The 20,382-nt window shown below is 39.5% G+C and overlaps 1 protein-coding gene across 14 annotated transcripts in view; it reads right to left on the minus strand.

Moving 5' to 3' along the window:
• The window catches only part of PRRC2C (proline rich coiled-coil 2C), a 99,107-nt gene extending 85,054 nt beyond the window's left edge, over window positions 1-14,053 (minus strand). For 5 of the 14 annotated variants that reach the window (XM_019952517.3, XM_019952514.3, XM_019952518.3 and 2 more), the window contains exon 1: window positions 13,836-14,051. The gene's annotated coding sequence lies outside the window, so the exon portion shown is untranslated. Of the gene's footprint in view, window positions 1-13,835 lie in introns of all 14 variants that reach the window. The other 9 variants (XM_033855194.2, XM_019952513.3, XM_019952524.3 and 6 more) reach the window with 3 other exon arrangements.
• Between the last annotated feature and the right edge of the window lie 6,329 nt (window positions 14,054-20,382).

The following is a 20,382-nucleotide window of genomic DNA, read 5'->3' on the forward strand; positions in this document are numbered from 1 at the left end:
GTTTTCATGAAAGGATAGGTATTGTAGGCGGAAAATTTGTGGGAAAAAAAATCTGTAAGAGATTTCCACATCAAGAGGAGATTAGGTACCACCTCTAAAATTCCATCAGTGCCAAAAATTGTAAGATTCTAAGGTGACTCACCTACGATTACAAAATAATTAAAAGTATTTGATACCAAAAATATTAAGTATTTAAAATCTAGTATTTAAAATCTAGTATATTTGGGGGGGAGGGAGGAACCTCATACTTTTGCAAATCACCAATTTGCAAAATTCAATTAAATGACAGAATCATAATCTTTCAGGCCTCCATGGGCTTCTAGGTATCCAGCCTCTGTTTACCTCCTTCCTCCTTATTCTTATGGTGATTGTTTAGTTCCTCTGGGAAACACAGCACAATGTCCCACTCAAATTGTTAACATTAAAAAGAAACTGCAACCATTTCCAGATGAGCCTGCTGGACACATTCAACAAATGTTTTATTGAACAAATATAGGAAGAATATATACTAATAACAGTCAAGTATCACATACAAATATAAAAATAAAGAGCTTCTGTGTAAACCATTTTCACTGGTTTCTGTGACTGACATCTGCCTCATTTTTTTTCCTATCCCTCTACATAAATGTTAGCTGCTTTTGTCAGCTCTCTTCTCTATGTGCTTACCTCTTTAGCCATCTCATCTACTGTTCACTGCTTCAGTAAGGATAATTCCCAACCAAATCCTTCCTTCAAGCTACAATCTTTAGACATTCATTTTTAATTGCGTATAGAACAAAACATCTTCACTTAAGTTTCTTGACAGAACTACGCACTAAAAATGTTTAATTCCGCCATCCACGCAAAAAAAATATTTACCCAGTGCCTACTAATCAGGCACTACTAGGAACAAATGAAAAAGAGACATGCTGATCTCATCAACTGAGTGGAGATTTGAGAAGGCTGGAAAAGATTTGCAAAGAACTGGGAGAAAAGACAGCCAACTAGTAAAACGAGGCATTGACAGGCAGCACTGAAACCTGAGTAGAAGCTGGAAACCGGGAATATACAGTATTCCCAAGCCTGTGCAGTTTGAAGACTGTTAACAATGTCCAGCAGCATGTCTAGGAGTAGGGAGTGGTGGGAGGCACAAAGCAGCTGGATCGAATAAGAAATTAGAGTTGCGCCAGGCAGGTGTAAAGAAAAGCAAGGGAGATGAGGATACTGCCAGGAGAATGGTTAGATTAACATTTCATGGAAGTCTAAATCAGAGAGTGAAGTAAGACAAGCTGGAAAAAAATAAGGAGGAGAGGAGAAGGAACTGGAAATTTCAAAAAGATTGAATAAAAGCTCTTAACAGTAGTGATTATTGAATGCTTGCTGAGTCAAGCTTACTATGGATTGCTCTGTTCATTTAATAAAAACAGCAGGAGAAAATGTACTGAATGAAAAGTGGAGGCATAGGAGCTTGTGATTTGAATGTAATGTTTCAGGTAATGACAGGGTTTAGACCAAGACATTAAAGGTCAAGAACATATGTGTGAGTGTGTGCATAGGTACATGTACACACAGAGAATGGTAAAACAAATACAGCAAACTATTAACAATCAGGGAATATGAATGAACGAATATGGAAATTCTCTGTATTATTTTTACAACATTTCTTTGAGATTAAGACTATCCAACCCCCAAAAAAGTCTAAAAGCTTATCTGTTTTCCCAAACATGTTCTTCCCAATTTCACCATAACCATTTTCCCTAACCTCTAGTTTAAAACCCTGAATAATCTTCTATATTTATTTCTCCCATTTCTAACATAAGGAGGGATCCGATTTCTATACATTCTAATTTTGTAATGTCTCTTGAAGCCAATTTTTTAAAATCTGAGCTCTAGAGATTTAGAATGTAAAAATATCAGACTGGAAATAAGAAGAGCTCAAAGCCCAAGTCACCAAAACTTACCCAATGAAGAAACAACCTTAGAGAAGTAAAACTCATAAGGCTAGGAAGTGATGGAGCCGAGATTACTGTCAAAGCCAGTAACCAAGATAACCTCACCGTATGAAAATCAGAACTCAATTTTCATTATAGAAGAGATAAGCATAAAACCTTTAAAATACATAATAAATAACATGTCATTTGAGGTTAAGAGATTTTAAAAGATTCAAGTTTTTCGTATCAAAACTTACTCTGGGGACTTCCCTGGTGGTGCAGTGGTTAAGAATCCTCCTGCCAATGCAGGGGACACGGGTTCAAGCCGTGGTCCAGGAAGATCCCACATGCCACGGAGCAACTAAGCCAGTGTGCCACAACTACTGAGCCTATGCTCTAGAGCCCACCAGCCACAACTACTGAGCCCACGTGCCACAACTTCTGAAGCCCGCGCACCTAGAGCCTGTGCTCCACAAGAAGAGAAGCCACCGCAATGAGAAGCCCATGCACTGCAATGAAGAGTAGCCCCTGCTTGCTGCAACTAGAGAAAGCCCGCGAGCAGCAATGAAGACCCAACACAGGCAAAAAATTAATTAATTAAAAAAAAAACTTACTCCGTTACAATACAGAGTTGAATATCAAGGATAAAAAAATTAAAGCAACAAAACATAGTAATATCTCAATTAATGAATGTATTCCAACTGTTGTAGAAATATTATTTTGAAGTGTAACAATGTAAAAAGCATAAAAATCAATGCACTATAGACTGTAAAAGAGGGGGTTACTATGAACTGAACTGTGTCCCCCCAAAATTCATATGTTGAAGCCCTAACTACCAATGTAATAGAAAGTATTTGGAGCTGGGACCTTTGGGAGGTAATTAGGGTTAAATGAAGTGATGAACGTGGGGCCTCATAATGGGATTAGTTCTCTTATAAGAGGAAGAGACATCAGAGCTCTACTCAGCCATGCGAGGACTCAGCTAGAAGGCATTCAGCCAAACCCGACTACACTGGCACCGTGATCTTGGACTTCCAGCCTTCAGAACTGTGAAAAGTAACTTTGTTTTTTAAGCCACCTTGCCTATGGTATTTTCTCATGGTAGCTAACAAAGATAGAGGGGATTGATGTATTAACTTCAGAAAACAGCATTTTATAACTCAAATTTTAACTCATTTAAAATAAAAAGTCAAGACATTCACCACACTCCTCTGAGTTCCAGGTCAATCAGCATTCACAAAATATTACCTTTCTAAAAAATTTTTTTAAATTAATTTTTATTGGAGTATAGTTGATTTATAATGTAAAATATTACCTTTCTAAAAAGTTTACTTTTGACTAACTCCCCCCCCGCAGTTTGACTTTAAACACATTAATCAAAGTACTAGTCTTTATACACTCCTCCTTAAATACAAATAGGATCATATAATATTTGAGGCTGAAAATTATTTTATATTCAAGTAAGTCAATATGAAGTAATGTGACCAGAAAAACTAATATATTGGACCCTGTCCTTTTCAAAGCCTTTTGTCAAAAACTTGAATAAAGACCTGGAAAGTAGACACCACATATGACACAAACATCTGAAAGAGTAACAATGCGCTTAACGACTTTCTTAAGATTTAATGACTTTCTTGGAATGCTGGATAAAATTAAATTGGATTTAAGAATAAGTAGTGGGCTTCCCTGGTGGCGCAGTGGTTGAGAGTCCACCTGCCGATGCAGGGGACACAGGTTCGTGCCCTGGTCCGGGAAGATCCCATGTGCCGCGGAGCGGCTGGGCCCGTGAGCCATGGCCGCTGAGCCTGCGCATCCGGAGCCTGTGCTCCGCAATGGGAGAGGCCACAACAGTGAGAGGCCCGCGTACCAAAAAAAAGAAAAAAAAAAAAAAAGAATAGGTAGTTAGTCATAGCTCAAGAACTGAATTCCATACAGAATACAGACCCAGCCTGTTCATATAAAACAGGACAGTTAGTAACAGCTAGTAGTGTGACAGCACTGCTTTACAAAAATTGCTACTTTGATAGAAATCTAATGCACAAATCTAGAATTGTGACAGTTCTACTGAATCTTGTGTTTATCACATTGTTTAGAGCATTACGCTCAATTCTGGTCTTCATTAAGACAAACATTAAAAACAAACTAAATTGGATACAGAAGAAAAATTTCGTAACTGTTCAGTTTACCCATAGGTGGAAACAAGTTATATCTTAAACTCATTCTCTACTTTCACCATTAGCCAAGCAACCCAAAGAGCTGTGAAATGAAGTGATAAGTAATTTTCCTGAGGCACAAAATGCCACAATGCCATGAGGTATGTAAGAGAAGGATGCTTCTAGGAAATAAGCTTAGACATCTCTCCCTATCTCTCCTGCTGTCTCATCCTCAGAGTTTGTTTTGCTTTTTAAAGAAACAGTAACTCTCGTGAAGAGATACATAACTGTTTCTTTGTGGGGGAAAAAAGAGCTCTGAAAAGAAAGCCAAATCCTCGTGCAGATGATGGAAGCCAAGTGAAAGTGAAGAGGTTTGAATGCTATCATGGTGTTCAAATATTTGGAAATTTAGAAGATCTTAAAATGACTGTTAAAGGTTGACTACAGTGTCTTCCTGGGCACCACATATGTTCAAGCAACAGCAAGATAAGCCTTTATCAAAAATATTTTAAAAGGTAACTTCTGCTTTGAGTGAGAGGTTGAACTGGTCAACTTCTAAGGTCACTTCCATTGCTAACTGTTATAATCACTTAGTTATTCAGAGTGACATAACACTATTTGCAGCAACATGGATGGACCTAGAGATTATCATACTAAGTGAAGTAAATCAGACAAAGACAAATATATGATATCACTTACATGTGAGATATCACTTTCTGTGAGAAAGACTCACAGACATAGAAAACAAACATGGTTACCAACAAGGAAAGGGTGGGGGGATAAGTTAGGAGTTTGGGATTAACAGATACACACTACTATATATATAAGAGAAACAACAAGGATCTACTGTACAGCACAGGGAACTATATTCACCATCTTGTAATAACCCATAATGGAAAAAAATCTGAAAAAGAATATATATATATGTGTATAACTGAGTCACTTTGCTATACACCTGAAACTAATACAACATTGTAAATCAACCACACTTCAATAAAAAATAAATTAAAAAAATAAAGTTAGAGTGACATCCAATATTTTTAAGATCATCTGCTATTATAATAGTAAAGCTAAGAATATCACCACGTTGACTGCCTCTACTACAAATAGCACTACAGCAAAAGCATTAAAAATTGTTATTTTTAAAAACAAAGTGTAATACCAATAAATCTGTTGCAGTTTTAATCAAAATGGTAGAAGGGCTCAGACTGTTCTTAGAAACTGAAATATGTGAATTAAGTTTCTGGGGCCAAGAAAGCCTTATCAGAAAAGAAATGTAGCTATCAAATCTTCTGTATTATAAATTACTATCCCAGCAAAGTAAAGCTGTGTGTCTATCACTTTACTCTATAAGGTGACTGCCAGAGCACTCTTTTGGACAACTTGTAGTATTTTAAAACTGTTCGTATTACACAATTACTTCTCTTACAACAGATTCAGTTTAAATCCCAGCTCTAACATTTAGTAGCGACGTGTTTTTATAGCATAATTGTGGCATACACATATTTATGGCATAAGCATTTCCAGTCATTAAATATAATCCTGAATTTTTATTTCCTCATCTGTTGGCTATATCTTCTAGTCTGTTGTGAGATTTAAGCGTGTATAAAGCTTTAGATGGTGTCTGGTACTTAATAACGAGCTTAATAAACGGTAATAACATTTTCAAAACTTATAGATAGTAAATAAAAACTAATGCATAAATAAGTTCTTAGTCAACTTTATTTTTTAAAGGCAAGTATGTTGGATTTTATGGGAGAAAAAGAGAAGCATTCTGTTCAAGATGCTCATCCAACATCATGAATTATTCTAAACCTTTCATATAACTAAAGGGCTGCCTTTAAGGGTTGGAATTGTAAGTTTAAATTTTTAAGTGTAGAGAATGGGTTAGCATCCCTCCCCACCAAGCACTGGCTCTATTCCTCTACCATTAAAACGATCTGTCTTGAGACATGTTAACCTACCCATCTCTTTCTCCTACTTTCTACTTTCATTTTTTTCCATGTTTTCAAATTTGTCATAAATATAACTATACAACCAAAGAAATTTATTTATTTATTTTTTGGTCAGGTCAGGAAATCAAGCAATCAGCACATATAAGCTATTCTTGACTTTTCAATCCTTACTCAATAGCTCTTTCTTCATCAGGAGAGATATTTTGTGTCTCCAAAATGTCAGAAGACTCTGATTCTACAGTTGGGAGATATTTCATCTTTCTACATTCTGTATCCTAATTGTGGTGTGGGCTACATGTAACTACACATATCAAAAAATCCAATTTTTCTTAATCAAAATTTTAACACTTATACAGCAATATAACCAACCTTCCACATCTCTGTCAAAAGGCTTATTTCAATAACATCCTTTCCCTGCTTTTAAAATAAAATTTCTCTATCTGTCCCATTTCAGAAGTAATTCTTCATATTATGTTCAATTAAGATCTACAAAGTTTAAACCTAACATTAAAAACAGTTACTTAGGGCTTCCCTGGTGGCGCAGTGGTTGACAGTCCGCCTACTGATGCAGGGGACACGGGTTCGTGCCCCGGTCCGGGAGGATCCCACATGCCGCAGAGCAGCTGGGCCCGTGAGCCATGGCCGCTGAGCCTGTGCTCCGCGACGGGAGAGGCCACAGCAGTGAGAGGCCCGCATACCGCAAAAACAACAACGACGACAAAAAACAAAACAAAAAAAAAAACCCCCAGTTTCTTAAAAATACAGGCCAAGGGACTTCCCTGGTGGCACAGTGGTTAAGAATCCACCTGCCTGGACCTAGAGTCTGTCATACAGAGTGAAGTAAGTCAGAAAGAGAAAAACAAATACCGTATGCTAACACATATATATGGAATCTAAGGGAAAAAAAAAAAGGTCATGAAGAACCTAGGGGTAAGACGGGAATAAAGACACACCTACTAGAGAATGGACTTGAGGATATGGGGAGGGGGAAGGGTAAGCTGTGACAAAGTGAGAGAATGGCATGGACATATATACACTACCAAACGTAAAATAGATAGCTAGTGGGAAGCAGCCACATGGCACAGGGAGATTAGCTCGGGGCTTTGTGACCACCTAGAGGGGTGGGATAGGGAAGGTGGGAGGGAGGGAGACGCAAGAGGGAAGAGATATGGGAACATATGTATAGGTATAACTGATTCACTTTGTTATAAAGCAGAAACTAACACACTGTTGTAAAGCAATTATACTCCAATAAAGGTGTTTAAAAAAAAAAAAAAAGAAATCCACCTGTCAATGCAGGGGACACGGGTTTGATCCCTGGTCCGGGAAGATCCCACATTCTGCGGAGCAACTAAGCCCGTATGCCACAACTACTGAGCCTGAGCTCTAGCGCCCATGAGCCACAGCTACTGAGCCCTCGTGCCACAACTACTGAAGCCCACGCACCTAGAGCCTGTGCTCCACAACAAGAGAAGCCACCGCAATGAGAAGCCCGCGCACCACAACGAAGAGTACCTCCCGCTCGCCACAACTAGTGAAAGCCTGCACGCAGCAATGAAGACCCAACACAGTCCCAAAAAAAAGTTCAAACATCAAAATAAATAACATTAAAAATATATACAAATATAGGCCAAGCAATAATAGTCATATTGCCAAAAATATAAATTGTAATTGCAACTGAAAAAGTATAAAGTGGTTTTTTTGAAGATTAAAATGTTAAGTATAGTTTTATTCATATATTCTCTTTCCTCTTTGAAAGCTGATAATCTACATATGATATTTTAATAAACATTTGTTTCCAAATTATTAGAAACACTTAATAAGTTATAATGCCCATCTTTAAAATACACTGGATAAACTAGAATTCTGTACTTGCTGTTGGGCAGCTACTTAACCCATTTTCATAATAAGTTCTAAGCTTTCTGTTCCTAGTGACCATTTCTCCAGTCTCCCAAATGTTTTTGATGTTGCTCTAAACCCATATCCTTAATATGTCTCCTTAAGGAGCCTTTCAGAGCACTGGCCTCCACAGGGCCTTTGTGCAAATAGAAAAACACACCCTCTGGGAAGATACAGGTACTCATCTTGGTGAGAGGGCTGATGTCTTGTGAGGGAGAAGAGAAGTGGAGGCACAATTTCTGCTGGAGGCCTAGCCAGGGCACAGGACTCTGAAAGCAGATCAAGGGCTAGATTTCAGTCCTTGTTGCCTCCTTCAGCCAGGCATCTTTGTGCAGTGCACAAATGGTACAACCATATACAGCAGCCCTGCACTTTCAGATTATTCATTAGGAAAGGAGGAAGATCGATTATTAACCTCTCTAGACACCCATTCTCTAACTACATATGCACCATGAGGAGATCTTCCAATCTCGTTGAGAACCTATCCTCCCGTAATTCAACTTTCTACTTTTCACGCGTCCCTTTTGTTTTAAATGTGGTTAAGACTCATGTGATATCAAAGAATATTAAACTCAAAAAGTATAAGAAATACATTTAATGTGATCTTTGTAACAATCCTCTAAGATAGGGGAAACCGATATTATCCTTATTTTCCAGATGAATAGTGTATCCACAACTTGAAGAAGCCAAGTCACTTGCCCCCAAGTGACAAAAGGATTAACCCCAGATTTTCAAACTCCTAGTCCAGAGCTCATTTTGAGTATTCAACACACCTAAAAATCAAGAGGTCTCACTACTTATTCCTCCCTGCTTATAACCTTTCAGCCTCATTAATTGACTTAAATTCTCTTAGGGTCACCAAGGATCACTCAAGCCAAATCCAAGAGCCCTATCTCACATATTTTTCTGAACTCTGCTACATTTGGCTGTCACAATCCTATTTTAGAGATTTTCCTTTTCCACCCTGATTTCTGTAGTGATTTCTTTCTTAAGTTAGTCATTCTTGTTCTCCTTCTCTTGCCATAGATTATCTTAGACATCCTGTTACATTTCTCTGTCTAAATAAACCCACTCCACTTTGCAGTTCATCCTGGAAATGGTTGTCCCAAGTATGTAGTTAAGGCTCTAATTTATATCTCTACTCCTGTAATGCTGCCATTTCCTGTTTGATGAATCTATTCTATTTTTAGGCTTTCATCACTTCTGGCCTTCATTAATTCCAACTGCTGCCTGATCCTATGCAGTATTCATTTCTTATAGCAGTTATGTCCCAAAGGGTAGGATACAAATGAGTACTGATGGTATATTAGATGATTTTAAGTAGTCCATAGAGGAATATTTAAAATTACATGTTTAACACATGTTGGGGGGAAAAAACTCTAACACCAAATAATCACATAAATTTTTCTTTTAAACTCACTTAATTAAAAGATAGGAAGCTAAATTAAACAAAAATATTGACAGATGGTTTGAAGATAAAGCAAAAATTGTGAATGACTGAAGTTTGAGAAACACTGGCCACTGGGAAATCCATGTAGCATAGACGTTAAGCACTCAGGCTCTGGGTCAATAATCTGAATCTCACCTTCTAGCTAAGTAACTTTGAACAAATTACTACATCTCTTTAAATCCAGTTTTCTAGTTGTGTAATGGGAATAAAATAATCCACATTCTAGGCTTATTGTATGGAATGAAAGAGATAATCCTCAAAGTGTTCTTAGCTCAGTGCCTGGCATGGTAAGTGCTCACTAAATATTAATAATTACAATTATTCTTAGTCCCTCCTGGCCATCATGCCTTTACTTGTAACCAACTGGGTACTCGACCTATATACTATGGACAATTTTCCATATATGAATTTTCTGCCCCAAATTTCCATTACCTGTCTGTATATCTTTATTTTTATATTCTGGTATGAATCCAAAGATCACATGATAACTTTTAATATTAATCCTTAAGACTGTGAACATCTCGGCAGTACGAACCAAAAGCCATTTTCCTCTCATGCACTGTGCCTTACAAAATTAAAAGAATCTGTAATGTTTGTTGAATAAATCTAAAAATTAGTAAGGATAATCTGATGCAAAGAAATCTCACAATGTACAGAACATAAACACAAACTATTTGAAAGCATCTGATACTATTCTAATAGGTAAATAAAGGGGGAAAAAGGACTGGGGTATTCTTTTGCTCCACTAAGGCATTTGTCAGTTGAACCTTAGTTGTGGGTCTAATCTTTCTGTTTCCTAATCTCATTTATTCAATAACATATAATAAACTCTAGATACATGCGAACCACTGTACAAAGTGATAAGACACGGAAACAGTCTAGTAAAGGAAAACAGACTAATATCAGAAGGCAGACAAGAAACAGAAAACTACTATATAATGTTATGTAAATAATACCCAGTATTGGGGCTTCCCTGGTTGGCGCAGTGGTTTAGAATATGCCTGCCAATGCAGGGGACACGGGTTCAAGCCCTGGTCCGGGAAGATCCCACATGCCGCGGAGCAACTAAGCCGCCCATGTGCCACAACTACTGAGCCTGTGCTCTAGAGCCCGTGAACCACAACTACTGAGCCCGCATGCCACAACTACTGAAGCCCACATGCCCAGAGCCCGTGCTCTGCAACAAGAAGCCACCACAATGAGAAGCCTGTGCATCGCGACGAAGAGTAGCCCCCGCTCGCCGCAACTAGAGAAAGCCCATGCGCAGCAACAAAGACCCAACGTAGCCAAAATTAAATAAATAAAAAAAAAACACCCAATAGTGTTTTTTTAATACTAGATGTGCTTCACAATTGCTGATTATGTCCTGCTCTTCTTTAATATAGAGCACCTAGCAGCACCACACATGGGTGAGTACATTACATTAACAGTAATAATTCCACTGCTATCTTGTGTTCAACTCTAGGTATAGGCTAACCACATAAAAGTTTCTGTCAACTAGACAACTGTTGAAACTCAGTAATAGTCCTTGTTCTGATTTGCCAGAAAATATGTGCACACAAAGCCCCCAAAATGTGACAGGCATTCTGTCAATCTAGAGCAAAATAATGACTAGAAATATAACTGGCAAAAGGGTCAGACTACATTTAGCCTTTGGGGAAGGGGGGAGGACACACATACAATAAAAACTTTACTGAAATCACCCTCTCTAGAGAACACTTTTACCCCCAAAGATGTCCTGACTGATGCATCAATGGCATTATTGAGAATTTTTAAATGTTATGACTCAAAACTAAGTTATTAATTCTCAAGACTTCGAAGCAACAGTTAACACAGACTGAGACAAGCTTTCATTGTGTCAGCCTATTCATAAGATGACAAGGCTCGCTTTACTGAAAGTATATTAGTCATAACTCAGGCAGACACAACTTTTGGATCTCCTTCATGGTAAGAATAGGGTTCTATACCAGTTTGTGTCAACATTTTATGAATGATCAATTCGTGCCTTACACAAATATGGCATAAATAGCATCTGAAAAACGAGTTCCTCAACTGAATTACAAACTGAAGTGGTGTTTGGGGTCTGGGGGAAGAAGGAAACCACTTGGAGGGAGAGGAGGACATAATATAATCTTCAAAGACATTTTACCATAAGGATGGTGGGGTGGGGTAGGGGTAGAGGGGAGACAGGGACTTTGAATGAGGCAGAACTTCTGTATTTTCAGCTATGCCCAATATACTGATCACAGGGGTACTGACTCTAGAACATGAAGAAATCTTTAAGAAACAAAACCCAATATATAAGTGTAAAAAAAAAGAAAAAAAAGATATTTAAGTCCAAAAAAGCCTTAAAAAAAAAAAAGGAAAACTATTTCTTAAGTTCCCAAAGGTATACTCCATTCTGAGAATATACAGGTTACCCACTGCTTGGAAGAAGAGTATTTTCTTCTACCAGTATTCTGTCATTCTCCTTCCACTACTAGTTGACCTTTTACTATGTACTGAGCACAGTAATAAGCTCTTTACATACATTATCTGTGATAAACCTACAGCAAGCCTTTGAAGGAGTTACTACTATTATCACCTCCATTTTACAGATGAGGAAATATTTTATCAATAATATAGGCCAGATATCAAAATTTAAAACTTATCTGTCATACCACAGCATTTGAGTTTTACTCGACTGGCTTTTCTATCCCCAGAGTAGCTATAATGTATTTTTTACACCTTGGAACACTTCAACCTTCACATGCAACCATGTTTCTATACTAAGTCAAGGAAAACAAAAACTAGGTTAATAATGCTGTATCTTATTTAGGTCCTATAGTTTGCAAAATTACAAGAAACAGGGAGGCAGTTCGACAGCTTAGAGCATCCCCTTTGCGTTTAGACAACCTGGGTTTGAATCTATACAGCACCATCAATAACTGCTGTGTGACCTTGGTCAAACTACTTTAATTTCTCAGATTTCATTTCCTCATCTGTAAAATGGGGATGATGATAGTACCTCCCTCAAAGGCTTGCTGTAGGATTAACAAAGAGAATGTCTGTAAAGAGCTTATTTATGTGCTCAGTACATGGTAAAAGGTCAACTAGTGGAGGGAAAGCAGCCACATACCGAAACACAAAAGTAAAAAGTCTATATTCTGAAAATTCCATTATGGAAAAGGAGAGAATTACTCGTTGACTATATGCTAGAAACTCAAATTCAACCTATTCCTTTTTTTAGGGGATCAATGCATTTGAAGTGAACCAGAAAAGATGCTGCAGTGCATTTATGACACACACCTAAAAATGGCTCCAGTCTGAGCAGTATCTTAATTACCAACAGAGGAGGTTAATCTACTTCTAACAAATGCTGGAGTTGGGCTTAGTGGGCGTTTAAGTATCACCCTATCATTTTTATTTGCGGGAATAAGCTATCAAGCATTTAATCAAAAATCCCGATTCTTCTGGGGGCATTCCAAATGAAAATCTTACAGCACAGTTGCCTACTGTACAATTCTAAGTACCCTGGCGAGGTATGAATCTATGGACATAGTCTGAAGATCGGTCAATGCGGAAATCCGGCTAGCCTTAGAAGCCAGCAAACATCAGACACGTCGGAAACCTCAAAAGAATCTCAGATCAAGTCAAAACATATACACATCCCTTTAAAGGAATTAACATCCCTTTAAAGGAATTAGACACATTCCTCTCAAGGGAAGGAAGAATTTATCAGTGCTCCTATTGGCCCCCTATGCCCTTTTCTTCAAGCCCTAAAGTGGGGCCTTTACCGTAACACCAACACTAATGCTATCTCAAAGAGAGAAAGCTGCGGAGTGAGATTCACCAAGCAGGTTAGCGGATGCAGAGGCCTAGGGTGAGAAAAGACTATCCGAACCCGCCTCTGGAGTTGGGGAAGCACGTCCCTAGCGGAAGTAGGACTGGTCCTCATTCCCCGAAGAGCCTCTCACCGAGCCCGGCCTTTAACCCGGTCTCTCCCGCACACTACTCATTGCAATTTTCACCCTCACTAAACATGAAGAAGAGGTAGGCATTAAAGAGCCTAGATGAGCCTCTGAGTTGTTTGGGGGGACACATACCCACACTAGGAAAAGAGACCGCGCACCCGCCTATCCCGCGGGAAGGAAACTCCCTTCCCTTACCCGGCAACGCGCGTAATCCCCCTACAGGGCCTGAGTGGGAGGAGGCCGACGGGTCCGGAACTCCCGCTGCAGACCACATGGGGCGGGTCTGACTCCGGTTTTTCCCGCTCCCCAAGCAGGAGGCCGAGGCTCCCCCAGAAGCAGAGATGATGGTAGCCAAAGAGAAAAAGAGGATGCCCGGACCCAAGGCCCTCTCCACGCGGCTCCCTCGTCTCTGGGCGCCAGGTCGGCGTGTGCTCCCACGCCCCGGGCCGCCCCACGCCAGCCCTCCCGGATAGGGCCCGCTTTGATCGCAGCTCCTACGCCCTCGCTTTCCTTACCGGCCAGGATGAGTGTCAAGCTGAGTGTGCCTGCGCGCTTCGAGGGGCTCCGCAGAGCGCTGATAGGGGGAAGGGGAAGGGGAAATTAGGGGTAGGGGGCGGCTGTAAGGACCCCGGGCCCCAGAGAGCCGAAGCTGCGGATGGACAAACCGCCAAAGCACTTTCGCTCCTTCTCGAGAGGGAAATAGCGAGCGAGAAAAAGAAGCAAGATGGCGGCTAGCCAGCCCCTACGTACGACGTCATGCGGCGGCGTACGTAAGGCAAATCCCCGCAAGACCGCCCCCCGGCGCAGAGACGGCCGGATCACGTGAGGTCTCCGTGACGACCCAACCTCGACGGAAGGCGACGGCGCCGCTTGCTGGACCGAGGGAGTTCCTGCGATCAGAGCTCAAGATGCAGGGTGAAGATTTCGCCTGAGATCTCTCCAGGAACTCTTAGAGACCTCATTACAGGTTGTTATGCCTCACGGAAGTGAGCACTCTTGTAGGTGCTGGATAGTTGTGTGAATTGGTTAAAACAACACTTTGGCAGTGTGTATCAAAATAAAACTATGCATAATCTTTAACCTTGGTATTTGGCAGTATCAGTATTTTCTAGAAATGTACATACACAATACTCAGTATTCATAATACCAAAACCTGTTTGTTAATAAAGATACAGAGATAAATGCATTATGTTACACCAATATTATGGAATATTTGGAAGCCATTAAATTCAGAATAATGTTTAAGGACAAGGGAATGCTTAAGCCATAATACGCTTATGCCCTAAATATGCTATTAAAAACACACATATATGCATAGTCATAGAAAAAAAAAGACTTTAAAATGTACTCTGGGGCTTCCCTGGTGGCGCAGTGGTTGGGAGTCCGCCTGCCGATGCAGGGGAGGCGGGTTCGTGACCCGGTCCGGGAAGATCCCACATGCCGCGGAGCGGCTGGGCCCGTCAGCCGTGGCCGCTGAGCCTGCGCGTCCGGAGCCTGTGCGCCACAATGGGAGAGGCCACAACAGTGAGAGGCCCGCATACCGCAAAAAAAAAAAAAAAAAAGTACTCTGAAATGTTTATAATGCTAAATACTTTAACAATAGTTTTCTTAGAGCCATCAGATGTTTAAAAATATTTTATGCATGGCTTTCTGTAATTTCCAGATTTTACAATCAGAAAAATTTTTGTGAGTGATAAAATTGTTATGAGAAACAAATGATAAATGTGTGTATACATATATAGTGCATACATGTGTGTATATAGTGTGCATGCTTATGTAAGTATATATAGCATTGTGTTTAAGATACAAAAAGGATTACATATTTTTTAGGCTTTAAAATAAGACTCAAACAGGTATGAATGAACAGTTCTGCTAATTAATTACTATGTAGTATGGATAAGTTAACATCCCTTAAATTCAGTTTTCTCATTTTGTAAAATGGAGAAGATAACACCTACTTCTCAAGTTTGTGTTATTGACTCACCAAATATTTATTGAGCACCTACTATATGTGCTAGGTACTGGGATACAAAGGTAAAGAAAAGTTAAGATCTTGGTCCTAATGAAACAGTGTAGTGATGCAGATCACATAGTAGATTCGGATATGTGCAGTGAAGGAAACAAACAGGATATTAAGGTAAAGAATAACTGGGAAAAAAAGGGAGAGAAAAGAAGGTCAGGAAGGAAGGAAAGACAGAGGGAAGGAAGGAAGGGAAACAGGAAGGAAGAAAAGAATAACCAGGAAGACAGGCACTCCAGATTTACTTTATGTGGTCAGTGAGTACCTTTCTGAGAAGGTGCCATTTAAACTGGGACCTAAATGATAAGAGTAGGGACCTACTCAGCAATGCATAGAGTAGGTGGAAAAGTGCTCTGGACCAAATGAACTGCAATTACAAGTGCCCTGATTTGGGAAAGAGCTTGGAATGTTCTAGGAACTAGGAGGAGTCTGTCTGGAGCTTAGTTAACAGAGAGTGGCACAAGATGAAACTAAAAGGAGAGACAAGGGCTAGGCTTAGATAGAGGGGCCTTGGAGGCCAGGGTAAGGAGTTCAGAATGTCTTCCAGGTACAGTGAAAAGTCATTGGAAGATTTTAAGAAGGGGAGTCACATGGTCTGATTTTCCATTTTAAGGAGCTCACTGTTACTGCTGAGTGAAGAGTGTGAAGAATGGATTAAAGGGAGGTGAGAATAGAAGCAAGGAGCCCCACTAGGCAGTAATGAAGTAATTACAGTAGTGAAGAATGATAGTAGCTTGGAGTAGGATAAGAGGCTGTGGGATGGAGAGAAGTAGACAGGTTTGGTATATATTTTTAGAGCTAGAATATATTTGCTTGTGGGAGATGATCACTTCTAAGTGAGGGGAAGGTGTGAAGAAGAGAGAAGAATCAATGATGACGTAGATTTAGGGACTTCCCTGGCAGTCCAGTGGTTAAGACTCTGCACTTCCACTGCAGGGGGCACAGGTTCCATCTCTGGTCAGGGACCTAAGATCCTGCATGCTGCACAATGCGGCCAAAAATTAAAAAAAAACAACGATGACATAGGTTATGGCTTGAACAATTGGGTGGATGACAGTGACATTTATAGAGACCATGGGGTTGGGAGAGGGAAGGAAAGCAGTTTGGTTGGTGGAGCAATAAAAATTAAATATTAAAAAGAAAAAATTGAGAACAGTTAGATTTTAGGCATGTTAAATTTGAGGTGTTCACATAGTGAACAGTGTCCAACTGTAGATAAAGTATGCAGTTGACATGGATGTCTTGGGCTCAGAGGGAAGGTTGGGGTTGGAGATAGAGATTTGCTCTTCATAGACATGTTTCATATGTACTTCACGTGTTTCAAGCAGTGGGAAGAAATAAGATAACTCAGAGAGAGAGATTAGAGAAACAAAAGAATAAAGGGCTAGACCTAAAGAACAACAACATTTGGAGGTTAGGTGGAGGTGGAGGATTAAGCAAAGAACACTGAGCAGATGCCAGAGAACTGGAAAACCCAAGAGGATGATGTCACAGAAGCCAAGAGAGGAGAGTGTTGTAAGAAAGTGTGAGCAATCGACTATGTTAAATGCTGCTGAGAGGTCAAGTCTTATGAAGAAGGAGCCAGAAGTGTCCGTTGTATTTGGCAACATGGAGGTTACTGGTATCTTTTACAAGAATTTTTGGTGGAGCACTGAGGTCAGAAAGCCATATGGTAGTGAGCTAAAAATTAGATAGATGTTGAGAAAGTGGAGACTATAGATAAACCATTCTTTCCAGAACTTGAACTCTGTCATGACAGGGAAAGAAAGTAGTGGCTGGAGAGATGTGGAGTAAAGAGAGACATTTTAAAACATTGGAGACAATAGATCATGTTTGTATGATAATAGGAATAATCCAGAAGAGGGAAGAGGTGGCAATTATGTAATAGAGAGAGGGAAACTAAAAGAGAGAAATCCATGAGAAGGTGTGAAGAGGTGAGTCCAGAGCACTGATGGAGGAGAAGATAGTTGCAGCTCTAGGGACAATTGATGATTTGATGATGGGAGCATAAGGGAAGTCCCATTGATGGCTTCTATTTTCTCAGCGAAGTAGGGAGCAAAGTAATCTGTTGAGAGGGCTTGGTATGTCGGAGTTTGAGGAGAAGGAGATTCAAAAGCTATCTCAGAGAGTGAAAAAGTAAACCTAGTGTGAGGAAGAGTAGGATTCGCATGATCTGCTGAGAGCATTTTTTGAAGTTGTGATTATGGATCTAAAATATGCCATTCAGTTTATTCATATGATTTCTCCAGCAATGTTAGCTCTTTTGGTACAGCTACAGAAAAGATAGAAAGATTCACCCATGCTGAGTTTTACCAGGCATGTGTAACATAGGGAGGCAAGGATATCTGTAAGTGAGGGACTGTAATGATAATACTGTGTTTAAACATATGGTGGATGTGTAGTAGATGGTAACTTGTGTCCACTTTATAAATTGTTTATGGTATATTTTATATCCAAAGGTTACCTACCACCTCTCCTGGTCTGAGCTGTCTTCTATACCATTGTGGTCATGAAATTGTCACTGTAGCAATGTTGCAATAAATAAAATAATAAAGAGAGGTAAATCACAGGCACTCAACCCCCACCCCACTGATAATCAATAGTTTTTTGAAATGGAAAAGCTTGGCTGATATAGGGTCATTGCCAGCGAAAGGCCTGCTGACTGTCCCCAGGCAGACAGGGAAGCATAACTTTGGTGAATTTTCCAAAATACTCTAGGATGTTGTCTAGAGTATTTTAGAACAGAAATATCTTTCATTAGCAATGTAGAACAGCTCCGGCCATCAGATGAACTTACCTTAACTGAGGTCACAAGACTGGTGTATACGGCCAGAATAGTTGTTAATTTCCAAGAGCTGTAATTTATATACCTGAATACTCAAGATTGCAAAGCCAGCGCATTTTCTATGTAGACAAACCTACTCAGGAAACCAAAGGCATTAACAGAAGGTTGCTTGATGAGCACAGGTTCAGAACAAGTGGAGTTGTGTATACAGACACTTCTTGATTCATCTAACTCCATGATCAGACTGTTTTGTCCCAGAGATAGAAATACTCAGTTTCCAATGGTTGCAACTTTGTACATTGATCTCCAATATAGTCGGGGCATCCTGCTGCACTGTTGATTTGGGCTCCTTCTCTCCTGACAGCATTTGGATGGGCATTGACCCTAAAGTGACCCTGTATGCTCTTTTCTCTGTTTCCATGGCTACCCAAACCTCTTAACAATATTCTTCATTAAAAGTCAAGTTACAATCAAGTCAGGCCAGTTTTTCTTTTTTTTTTTTTTCCCGGTACGCGGGCCTCTCACTGTTGTGGCCTCTCCAGTTGTGGAGCACAGGCTCTGGATACGCAGGCTCAGCGGCCATGGCTCATGGGCCCAGCCGCTCCGCGGCATGTGGGATCCCTCTGGACCGGGGCACGAACCCGCATCCCCTGCATCGGCAGGCGGACTCTCAACCACTGCGCCACCGGGTGAGCCCCAGTTTGTGTTTTAAAGGTGACTTTGCCTACTTCTGCTCATATGCATTGTATATAATCTTAAAGTTTAGCTTTCAGGAAGCAGTCGTATTATCCTTATTTCCAATATCTTGGGGAAAATCTCACTGCAATCTCTAGATATTGGTACAGTGTTCAAAGCCAAATAATACTCTTTAAAAATTTTATTTTGTTTTGGATTATTTGCGTCTCTCCTAACACCCTTTTAGTGTAGATAAATTTGTCATAACAAAAATGTTTTCATGACAGTTTGAATGAAAACTTGCATTTAATTTCCAGTTCTGCTTTTTAAACATTAATTTTAGGTTAACATCAAATTGCCAATTGATATATGAAATAGGGCAACCTAGTTTCTTACTGAAAACAAATTGATTCTCCAAACAGTATGACCTACTTTGTTTGTGATTGCCCAGGCTTATTTGCTAGCAGTTTTATTGTTTCTACCCTTCTCATTGGGATTGATTCTATAAACCCATAGGTACTGAACATTTATGGGGTATGAGGTGAAAAACAAAAGAACCAATGAAGGTATCATTCTTCATTAGTAATAGTGTTTCTTAAATATTTAGGTGCACATGACAATTTTGGTTTCCTTTCACCAATGGCCCAGCAAATCTTAATTAGTAAAATTGTGAAATAGTATGAGCCTGATATAATGAAAACCATAATACCCAAATACTGTATGAAAATGTAATCTCATTATATAAACCTCAACAGATATTGTAATTTTGCTAATAAAGAAAACATATTGCCAGTGCTTTGAAAAATTACCTTTTGCCAACTTGTAAGATGTTATATACTAAATATATTACTATATATGTTATATAAAAATATATGTAAAGGATAAAGATTTTCATTATTTATCAGACTATTCTTAATTTGCTCAGCAACCCCTTTTTATAATGGAATAAAAGGTGCATTTTTGGCTAAAAGTGTTCATTTATCACAAGTCATATGTCAAAGAAATTTGAATTAAGTGGAGTCTACTGTCCACCCAAAATTTCCCCACAATTTTCTTAGCTAAGAGGAGAAACTAAGTTCTTGGAGCAGTGGATTTAAATCAAGAGGGTATAATGTCATTAATGAACAGAGAATATCATGGAGAAGAAAGGAGGGGAAGAGGAAGGAACTAGAGGAGAGAGACTTACTGGTTCACAGTTTTGCCTTAGGCTGGAAGTTACAAGTCAGGTAGTGAGTAATGATAAAGGGCACGGATCCAGAGACCAATAGGAAAGGGAGTGGGTCTAGGGAATGCAAAATAGAAAAGATTACAAAGGAAACTAGGCAGGTGGTAATTGAAGATACAGAAAAGGTGATTTCTTAATGTTTTAGGGCAGATAATAGAAAATTGATGTATTGCTGATGGATGTAAATACAGTAGTCACTTATTACCTCTAAAGTTGTAACTTTGGCTGCTGCCTGTAGCATTCCTCAAAGTATAAGTCACTTTTAATTTTTTTGCTGCCCAACCAATTGTATGTAAAATGTAAAAGTGAAGCCACCAATTCAAATCATTTATTGCTACATAGCAATTAAGAGAAGTA

This window comes from Tursiops truncatus, chromosome 1 (genome assembly GCF_011762595.2).
Source record: "Tursiops truncatus isolate mTurTru1 chromosome 1, mTurTru1.mat.Y, whole genome shotgun sequence".
Taxonomy (NCBI): domain Eukaryota; kingdom Metazoa; phylum Chordata; class Mammalia; order Artiodactyla; family Delphinidae; genus Tursiops; species Tursiops truncatus.